This window comes from Tachypleus tridentatus, chromosome 7 (assembly GCF_004210375.1).
Source record: "Tachypleus tridentatus isolate NWPU-2018 chromosome 7, ASM421037v1, whole genome shotgun sequence".
NCBI lineage: Eukaryota > Metazoa > Arthropoda > Merostomata > Xiphosura > Limulidae > Tachypleus > Tachypleus tridentatus.
Window position 1 is genome coordinate 21,271,385 of NC_134831.1, and position 12,227 is coordinate 21,283,611.

Sequence of the window (12,227 nt, forward strand, 5' to 3'; positions counted from 1 at the left end):
AAGTCCAACCTACGTTCCGTAATTGTAAGAACCTGATAAATCGTAAACTTATTCTGAGCGAGTTTTTAAATTAATATCCTAGCACTATTGCATATCAATGTTTTTTGGTGTGAAAACACCTACAAATTGTTTAAATTTTACTCACAATTTCTCTCATTTATTGAAGGGGTACGTTAATTACTTATTTGCCAAGTCTTATCAAGATGGTCTTTTTCCTATGCTCAGCTAAACCAGAGGGAATGCAGAATAGCCGTGGCACTTGAAATTCTTTAAGGTATATTTAGAGTATGTGTGTTTTCTTAGAGCAAAGCCACAAACCGAGGGGAATCGAACCCCTGATTTTGAGTTGTAAATCCGTAGACATACCGCTGTAAGAGCGGGGGCGTATTTAGAGTAAATGAACCAAAGAGACCATTTACCCTTTTTATTGGCTATACATATGTTTGCAAGCAATATCCATCTTGAAAACACGTATACCCGATTAAGTTTTATTGCTCATCAGGACCTCTGCAACTCAGTCTTGATATTTAAATTTTTTGAGACAGAATTAAAGTAAATTAGCCAATGAGATCTCAGGCTTACTCAAATACACCAATCAAAACTATTGGAAGTCCTGAGTCTAAAACTGTCATGAGACCACCAACTCGTCAAGAGAGTGTAAAGCCGTGAACCAAAATCACTTGACAAAAACAACAACACACACACACGAAAAAAAAAACCAACAAAACTTCTAGGTGTTCTATGATGCGCTCTACCAAGCCTAGAAATATTCTTAATTGCGTAATATTTAGTTATACTTGGTTTATATGTTTGTGTGTATTTCACATAGAAAAGCAATATCGGGTTATCTGCTGTGTCTAGACAGGCAATCAAACTTCTGATTTTTCAATCCATAGACTTACTACTGTGCCCCCTCGTACAACGTTTTGTAACAATGGTTATGACAATTTGACTTCGTTCTGTTCCATTTCTGAAATTTCGCAGATAGAGATTTACCTTGTTAACACAACATTTTGTAGGAATATACACCTGTGCACACACTAAAAGCATAAATGCTGATAACTAGAATATTTTTTCTTTTAGCATAAATTACACATTTTTCTGAAAGACACATAAATAATAAAAAGTTTTGTTATATTTCATAAAGAACTTTTCTCATGAACGTAAAAGCATCAGTTTGGTTTTAAATAGTTTTTAATAAAAAATGTGTATGTGTTTAAAATATTGATAATAAAATTTACAACCCTTGAATTGACAAGTATGGTTCATCTACCAAGAATTTTCCAAAGTTTATTAGTGTAAATGAAATGGATTTTGTCCACGATTAGATACAGTTGGCAGAAAAGTTACTGATTTTTGAATATTCAATATAAATAAAATAGATCAATAATGATTTTAAATCGACCACTATCTGATACAATGTTATAAACCTACTGGAACGTTTATATTTTATAATCATACATAATAACTTACTTAATAATTTGACATCTTAAGGTAAATAATACCTGCGACCGACAGAAGTAGGGATATATGTGTGTGTCTGTGTGTTTTCTAATAGCAAAGCCACATCGGGCTATCTGCTCAGTCCACTCGAGGTATGTATCCTTTATCAATTTATGGCGAAAAGCAATTATATTACTCTATCAAAATCGGTATATTTAACAATATCAATAAATAAAATTATAGGTTTATAAAATGCGTATGTAAATCAAATTATAATAAATCAAAGTAATAATGAAATACCAATATTCTTTCAAACAAAATGTATAAATCTTCAGAATATAATAGCTAAAATAATAATACAATTTAAAGAAACAAACAAATGCAAGAGATAATGTCAAACATTTTAAAAAAATAACAGAACTATTAAAATCGTTACTCTGAAGTTAAAATTTAAAACAGAAATAATAATTATAAACAAAAGTATAAACGAAGTTCTGTAGTGACGTCATTAAATATTTGTTGAATTGATGTTTAGCAACTGGATGAGAGATTATCTCAAAGATAGATAAGAATCATGAAAATGTTTTAACTTACGTGAGACAATCATAAATGTCTGTTGACTTTCGTTTGAACAATTCTATGGCATATCCGTGTTCCGATGTTTGAGGGTCACTTTGATAACACCACATAACAAGCAATTATCATACTTCAAAGCCATCCTGCTTATCCTTTGTCACAGGAACGTTGAATTTAAAGACAAAACATCATACTCTTTGGATGAATACTGGTAATTAGTTTTCTCAGATTTCGTTTTGAATTTCATTTCTCAGAATGGCGCAAACGAAACATTAGTAATTAGCATTAGAATTTAAAGAGTTTTTCTGACTTTATTGGATGTAAAGTTTTTCAAGTAATTTATAAATCATTTTCAGTATAAATTAAATAAATTTGTTTCTTTTGAAATTAAGTACATAGATACTCAATGGTCTATTTCTACTATTCCCACCACGGATATTGAAACCCGGTTTCACTGCTAAATTAGGGACGGCTAGCGTAGATAGCTCTTATGTAGCTTTGCGCGACATTGAAAACAAACTAAACTTTTCCAATATGAATCACAATGTGATCTCTTTGTAAATAACAGAATGAAAAGCTATCTTTGATAATTAAACAAGTACCTTGAAGTTTTTCATTGCAAAATAAATAAATTATAGGTTCAGACATTTTCAGCTATCCTTGATGGAAACAAAAATATGTTATGAAAGCGATTTTATTAAATCTTACTACGATTATTTTGAAATGTGTTTGTTTTTACTTCTATCCAAATGTACAATTTATAAGCCACTAGAAGTCAGTGGAAGAGCACTGGTCTCATAAATTAGCGTTAGTGAGTATAATCTCACTGGTTGCTGAGAAATTGCACGGTATTTAACGTTCAGTGTTTGAGAGAAAAATAATTAAAGATATTTTTAATTTTACTATAAGTATTTTGCACTTAGCTCTAGGGTAGGTAATCCCACCCTATATTGTAACTTTAAAGTTACTTTACCGATACTCACTAAATTTATAAGGTTTCAAGGAACTCTTTCAACTCCGTCAGTAAATACATAAGGGGTGACAGTAATGGAACTATTCTATCTAGATAAATGCAGTACCGTTATAATGGCACTTCCTCTTTCAAGAAATTGCGTCTGACATGACATACTGTAGTGTTTATATAAATATAGGTTAGATATTGTTAGATATTTCTTCGTTGTGGTTTCACTAAATAACCAAAAGTAATTGTGGAAATCTCCTGTGAAGTTGGGTATTTTAATATGGTATCCGATACAACTGAATATGCAGGATACATCTATCTGACCATGGCATAGGATTTGTTGCCCAATGGTCTAGTCAAGTTTTGTCATTAAAATTAGGTTTAACCAAAGAACTATAGGGATTTATTTTGTATAAGAACTAAAGGACGACAATGTCGTACATTCTGGATAACTACACAACAAGGGATATAAACAATTCATTGTAATAGAAACAAGTGATATGTATTATCATTTATTTTCTCGGACGAATCTCCGGTTTATTATGTTACGTACTTTATATATCACGATTTAAATTAACTGAAAATTTTAATTTTAATTTAGAAGTTCATTATATATTATATTTCTGGTATTTGCCAACAAGTTGCCCCCCGCTAGTACAGCGGTATGTTTTCGGATTTACAACACTAAAATCGATTCCCCTCCGTGAGCTCAGCAGATAGCCCCATGTGGCTTTGTTATAAGAAAACACACACACACGCCAACAAGTTTCATGCACACAATTTTCTTTTCTGACACAAATATATTTTAATAAACAAATAATAATACAATTAATCTTAACGATTATTACAAATAATAATTCATGTACAAAAGTTTTACAAACTTAAAAACTGTACCGGGTGTTCTATCTTGTCGGAACTGGATATTTTATGGAGAGCCCAGATCAACGAGTCGCAAATTACTTTCATATTTCTGTAAAGGTATCCATTAATTAACGAGAATGCTAACTAGTTCTAGTCTTCACACAAAGCAATTGTTTCTGCTGAAGTTATGCAATAGCTTCGTTGAAATATTAACGTCCGAAGTTAATTCACTGAAGTGAAACTGTAATGTTCGAAATCTAAACTCTGTCCTCGTCAGACAGATGTAGTTTTGTGATGAATAACAATTTAGTTTGTGTTTTCATTTAGCAAAGCCACCTCGGGGTATTTGCTGAGTCCACCGAGAGGAATCGAATCCCTGATAAACGTTAGTCACAGTTATAGATTCGAGGCTTGTTGAAAACTGACTGCAACTGGCCAATAATACTACATTACTGTCTCTCGGCTATCTTTTATGCCAATTAGGCAAGATTCTCAACCATTCTACAATATTGCAGGATACACTACTATTTTCATAAAACGTTTATTATTGATTGTTGCTTGTGGGCATCTTTCAAGATCTCAGAGAACAGGTGGGACTTGCGGTTTACACATTTAATAATATACGTTACATCCAATAACAGCAAGAAACAAAAAACAACGTAGATATTAAAACAAAGGTATAACAGTAAATTCGTTACAATAACATACTGTTGCAATAAAAGTTACAACGGTTTCCTTTTCAACAATTTCAGTTTGTTACATCAGACTAAGGCTGAGTGACTGCATAGCTCCACCACCTAATGGCAGAGAGCGCCTTTGTATTTCATAGTTCCATAAAGTAGAACCAGAAGACACATTGGTATGATGAGCGCACAAACAGTTTGTAAGCGAACCATAAGGAATGGTATAGATTGACATATCACCAACATTATAGCAAAAATAATTATAAAATTAATATTTTTTCTCGCTTAAATAACACTGTGCTAACCAGCAAGAGTACTGAAAAGTATGTCATCATAATTTAGAGACTTGCCGCATCAGTAAAACATTAAATCTCAATTTTATCTCTATTTCTTATTAACATTATAGTTTTAGGTCATATATTTAATTGTGTATGTTCTATAAAGATGGGTGTTATTTCTCTAGGCGGATAATGCCTCCAAGAAAAATGTAACCTTGGTTGGTAAGACGATAGATTAATTAATAATATTTTACCTTTTTTGTATAACGTATGTTTTACAAATATATGCCCAAAAAAAGGCAGATTCTTCATGATAACATCTCTATACACCATGTAGTAATTTAAAAACAAGATTGATTTTCATGTAATACGGGCCCGGCATGTACAGGTAGTTAAGGCACTCGACTCGAACTTTCATCGTCGCGGGTTCGAATCCCCGTCACACAAAACATGCTCGCTTTCTTAGAAGGGGGCATTATAACGTGACGATCACTTCCACTATTAGTTGGTAAAAGAGTTGGCGGTGGGTGGTGGTGACAAGCTGCCTTCCCTCTTATCTTACACTACTAAATTAGGGATGACTAGCGCAAATAGCCCTGCAGTAGCTTTGCGCGAAATTCAAAACAAACCAACCAAAATCATTTAATTGGTTACATTAGTTAAGTTCTATAATGTAAATAACTTTTTATCTTACCTCCTTACCCATATAAATACATTATTTTTATTTATTCCATTGGAAATGACAAGAAATCAATTATTGACTGAATATTTTTTTTTTTTTAACATTCGTTGACACTTATATATTATATGGAATAGTGTAACTTTAGGTGAGCTATGTAATTACGAACTGGATTTCTATAGTTCTGTAGGATGTTAAGATACCTGCTGCTTTGCTTTCACAAGTAAAACCATTATTTAAATAAAGCAAAAATTATGGCGTAACCAGTACTTTAACCAATATACGTTCTTTACAATTATATATTTAGCTGATTTATAAACCACTTCACTAATACTTCTTGAAGCAGACATATTGATCTAAGGCTACAATGCTAGTCAGAGTACATAAGTTTTCGATCTTTCAGATCACTGATATACTCGATAAACGTTGATTTTCGGAAATACAAAGTATCATTGACCGGAGAGGTCGTCACGTTCATATATAAACCAGTTCCCTCTCTTAAAACTGGTGATATAAAATACCATTGAAAATAAAGGTCTACAATCAAAGAAATTTGTAGCATAAAGAAATATACTTTTTTAATAAAGAATATTATATCTTATGAATTATATTTTTTCAGTCTAATGTCATTTCCCTTCATAATGAATCAGTTTTTTATGTTAAATATTTGTTGACAAATTAGAAATATGTTACACTAGGACATTTATTCTTTATATTTCATCAAAACATCAAGTACATTTTCACAAATAATGAAAGTTTATAACTGAAAAAAAAGAGTTGACAATCATAATCTTAAAAGAACTTTAAATTATAAATCAAGTAATTCCACTTTCACATTTTATAAATCCAAATTTTTATTTTTTATCTTTATAAATGCAACGAACAATCACCTATTTGACAAACATACTGAAACGTTTATTTACACAACTTCAAAATACCCTAACAAATTGATAAAATAACATCTTAACTTTCATACAACTTTTGCTTATCATGTTCGTCTTATATTATTTCTATTAGAGTTTATCTTTTATACATATTGTTTTCTACATTATAAAGGATTGAAAATTTGTTAAATACTTTAAAGTTACATCACTCTATCATTGATTGGTTTGTTTATTGTTTTTAATATCGTGTAAGCCGTTCACAATTTAGAACTATAAGACTATGGATAAGGCAGCTACTCACCACTACTCGGCTACTCTTTTACCAGCAAATAGTGGGATTGACCGTATCAATATAACCAACTCATAGCTGAAAGACGAGCATGTTTATTATGACAGGGATTCGAATCGGAGACTCTTACATCACGATGCGAGCGCCCCGAACCATCTGGCCATACCGAGCCCTGTATGATTGAAACAATACCCGAAAAGATATGGTACACAAAAAAAAAAAACGTATCTATTATTTTACATATTTTCCGTTGATGAAGAGTGTTCACATAAAAAACCACGTCAAACATTCACCAACGTGACTATATTTATTTTCAGAGAGTGCTGGCCAAAGACAATGATTATTATAGTTAAGATAGTATTAGCGCTAAAGTATAACATTGTGACATACATTTAGTTGTTATATCTTAATGGTCAACAAAATGGTTATAAACTTTACAAAAATTAGTAAAGTTCATTGTATTAACAAAAATAAGAGAAAGCCATAACAAGTTATCACACATAAAAAAAAAATTATGTTTCCATATTAAGAAGAAATCGGTGTACGACGTGGAATCTTTTGCGAGTGAAGTGTGTATTTTAATAAGTCAAAAGGAAGTATTCACGGATATTTGTTTCATATCAGTCTCGAGGTCTCATACCCAAACCAGAAACACTCAGTTAGCAGGTGAAATAGTGTCCATGATTTGTATCAAGAGTTTCAAAAAAATAAGCGATTATGTTTTCTTGAATTAGAGAATTATCTGACGCATATCAATAAAACTGATAATACTTCTTTATGAGTCTTTCTTTATGGTCCTTCATCTCAAGTTTTCCAGGAGGAGAGGTATATAAGCACTTTAACTATACGCACCTTATGACGTGCGTGTCTTCCTCTAAGGCCTCTCACTCATATCAGATCTTGTTGAGTCAGCTAGAAATGCAACTAAATCTTAGTAAAAAGACAATGTCAATCATCAGTGTTACATCATTTATTATAGTACTTAACTCGAGGAGTTCATAATTGTAAAAATTTATTTCTGTAAATTATATAAAATTTGACTTTTAATAATTGATTGTTATTGTAAAGTTGGTGATACGTTAATTCAGATTAGCCTCTGGTGGATCACATCTCAACTATCTGCACCTTCATCATCATATAACATAATGTTTATGGACAACAATGGACTTGGTGATCTATCTCGACTGTCACAACCTCTGAATCAAACTAAAATGATTAAACATTTATACGTCTATCAAGCTTTCTTTTAAACTCACTCAAATTTACCGCTTCCACAAAATTCAAAAGCAACCAATTCCATAGCCACACACTCACTTTGAAAAATAAAATTCTATAAGGAAAAGACGTCTTCTGCTATGTCTAAATCAATATCACTGTCTCTAATTTTACAAGTATCGCCGATAAGTATGAAAAATAATGATGCATCAACATTATCAATTCATTTACATTCTTAAACACTTCAGTCAGATATTCTTTAAGCAAATTCAAGGATCTTAATCTTAAGCAATATATTGACAATCTCTTCATCTACGCCATTAACGTAAATGAAAAGGAACAATGGTTCTAAGACTGAGCTATGTGTTACAGCACTTGCAACATTTATTGGGTTTGGCTGAACTCCAGTAGTGTATATATATATATATATACGAAATGATAATGTAGTGGAAAATTAAACACGTGACTTCGCGACAATAACCATACCCATAAAGTTACATTTCTAAATTGACTGTTACATGTACGGTTATAGTCAATTATTATACGCGTCGTATACAGCATGTCAAATAACTGGTTGTTTCTCTTGTGTCAGTTAATACAGACCAAATAATACAGCGTGTCTAGTCACTGGCGCCTTGGGTATTCTTCATAATTAAACTAGTGGGAATCTTCAACAGCTACGGCACTTGAAATCCTCTTAGGCAGAAATAGAGTTAATTAATCTCTTAGACCTTTCCTTGTTTTTGAGAAATATATTTTTCTGCTCTAGTTATACTAATTTTTGGGCGTCATATACCCGATTTAATTTTATTAGTCATCAAAATCTCTAGCACCTTTTCCCCAAACTGAAATTGATTCAAGCAGAATTAGAGTAAAGTAATATATGAGGCCTTGGGCATGGTCTAATGCATCAATGAAAAGGGTTTAATCTTACGAGTCGAGAACTGTAACTATGTCTCATACCGGTCAAGAGAGAACGGAGTATGAGCTAAATGTTCACATTTATGAAAAAACAAAATAACTCAAACACATTCTTTGAGCCGCAATGATGCAGCTAAATGTTATGTTGTTCCTTTAGTTACTTTACAAACCAATAGCAAATAATTTTGTTTTTAATCTGATGTAGAAAGAAAGGCGCACTTTAATAATTCTAGAAAGAGGTTATTTTCCCTCTTGCTGTTATATATCTATGCTGAGCGACTGCAATGTCCTTAAACTTATACGTGCATTATAAAATCTGATTATCGGTGAAAACCGTTACAAATCGATTTTATCTTATAAGTTATGTCACCTTGTGTTTATATCTTAAACTGCTTACCGATTATGCGACTGTTCCTGAACGTTTCAGGTACAGGGAACTTTGTGACTTTGAATCATGTTATAAATTATATACTTTAACACGCTAAACAAGTTGGACTGGATTAGTCCTAGTAATTAACGTTGCGATCTATTGAATGGGAAGGTTGAAGAAGAGGTTCTCTTTCAGATACTGTTGACTGGTTACGCTACATCTAAGCAACAGCTCTAAATTAGAAATGACTATGTCTGAACTATGGGGTCTCTATCTTAGTCGTGTCGCATGACTTGGTATTCACGTTAAAAATATAAAGTATAAAAGTATATGAGAAATTTTGAACTAGATGTTGAGCCTGTATCATCTGAGACGTTACATGTTCACCCGAGTATTTACTATCAAAGATATAAATGTGTTAATTCATTTTATTTTCGTTACTAAGCACAGAGAGAAAAGTATTGAATATATATACATCTTAAAGGTGGTACACAAAATATGTGTAAGATCAATTGTTTAGTCATGATAAATGTAATCGTATTAAACAAATATATAATGAAAAATTAACAATCAAGGAACAGTTTCTTATATGGGATAAACACGAAAACATAAATGACGATCTTTCTTCTTCCTATTCTAGTCAGGTGGGTTAAGGTGTTCGACTGGTAATCCGAGGGTCGCGAGTTCGAATCACCATCACACCAAACCTGCTCGCCCTCTCAACCGCGAGGGCACTGTAATGTGACGGTCAATCCCGTTATTCGTTGGTAAAGAGAAGTCCAAGAGTTGGCGGTTGGTGGTGATGACTAGCTGCCTTCCATCTACTCTTAGACTACTAAATTAGGGATGCATAGCGCAGATAGCCCTTGTATTGCTTTGCGCGAAATTTAAAATAAATAATAAACAATTCTCCGCCACCAGTGAGATTCGAATTCACCACCACTAATTTTTGAGAGCAGTGCTCTACCACTGAGCTATAGATATACGTAGCTTATAGTAGCAGTTTCTGACTAAAAATAAATTTAAAACATTTGAAAGATAATCGTGATAACATTTAACAAAATCACTTCACAAAATATTATTGTTTCCAACAAAGCTGAAAATGTCTCTATCTATAATTCATCTATTTGACAAAAAAATTCTAGGTACTTTTCTAAGCATCAAAGATAGCTTTTCATTCTATCATTTACAAGAAGATCACACTGTGATCATATTATAAAATCATTTATTCTAAATGTTTGTACAGAACAAACTCGAAGCAAATAGCAGTGAATCATTTCTCCTTTATAACCCCATTATTCAGAACACCAGGAGCTCCAAGCACAGAAATCCAGGATACGGCCACAATTGGTGTTATTAAACACAATGTTACACAAAGGATCATCTCAGCTCTGCCCACCACGGGTATCGAAACCTGATTTATTGCTGTATAAGTCATCAGACATACCACTATTCTACCGCATATAGGACGTCTAAAATAAATCTTTGTAGTTACGTACGATATAAAATATGGACACAATCATAAACTTCAATCAACTGATAATTTAAAAACCTTTTGCAAATTACTTTCTTTAAAAAATTGTTTTTGAAAGTACCTGTGTTATGATTACATATATCTAGAAGAAACTTACTTTTTGTCGTGATAGATTCTTTGTTTGTTCTTTATTATAGAGAAGAATTATATTATCCAATCTCCTGTGTTCACTCCTTGGAATCGAACTCCGTCTTTTGTCCTAGTGTGACTCTAACCTTAGTGCTGTACAGCATGGAGACTCATAATTTAGTTGTTGTGTCCTACTTATTAGCCAATCGATCTGTTCGTTGAAGGGTATTGGATATGAAACGTGATACTCCTTAATATGATATTTACTTGAAGCTAATGGTACATAATAGAAATGATAGTTAACATACTTCCTCCGTTCAAAATCCTAGTAGCTGTAGGCGCTACTGACTGGCAACATTCTCTCCGTTTAGTATTTCGAAATTAGAGACATTTGTATCTGAATCAGTTCGATACCTTCAAGAAAATGTGATGAACGTAGCATGTCACCAATTCACACTGATGAATGAAACGTGTCATTTTTTACACCGATTAATGTAGCAAGTCACCATTTCACACTAACGATAATCCGTACCTCCAAGACATTCACTCGAATGCTAGTTTTTTAAGTAAATATAAGTAAGTACCATATGGTTATCTCGTTGCATCATGATAAACGTTTTCAAAACGTTTTATACATGATGGAAATATTTGTCATTTTAAAACATTTAACTGAGTTGTATAACTGACAATTTTCAACAACATTATGTATTGAGAATTTCAATTGGTTTATACATTTTGTACTCTAATGAAATAAGAATTAATACAATATAAAACACTAATAGACTGAAATGGTAACTTGCTAGTTAAACTTGTTTAATTTCCATACTTTCACTCGTAACATCATCAATAATAAAAATATTTGATTTATCAGACCATAAATAATCAGGAAATTTTTCATGTATTTCACAGACAAATTGAATCTAAGAAATATTTGCATTTTTCTGGCATATACTATTTAAAATTCACCGTAAAACCAAGACATAGGAAGAGGATGGATAACGTGTTGGTAAAAATTTAAAGTTTTGCTTACAAATAGTGATTCATCACTTCTTGTAACACATGACATTAATAAGAGGTTCTATAGAACAGGACTCGCATCACATTAATCATTGTTTACTATTCATTACTGAGAACATGAATTTCTTCTTTCAACAAAATTAAAAGTAAATCCTCTATATTTCAACAGGACTTCTCATTATCATGTAAGTATCTGTGGTTCTTGTGATGCAAAATCCTCTTGAGATGAATCATTAAATTCATCAGAAATGTACACAATACAATCTGTATTCTAATACCACAGCGACAAACCTAACTTTTCAAGCAAATGGTATTATTTCAGAAGAGCCTGGGCAGTGGTAAAAAAACAACATAGCGATGGTATTTTAATCTTTCTGAATGTTTGTTTGTAGTTAAGCACACAGCTTCAGAAACGAGTATCGAAATCCTGTTTCTAGTGTCTTATGT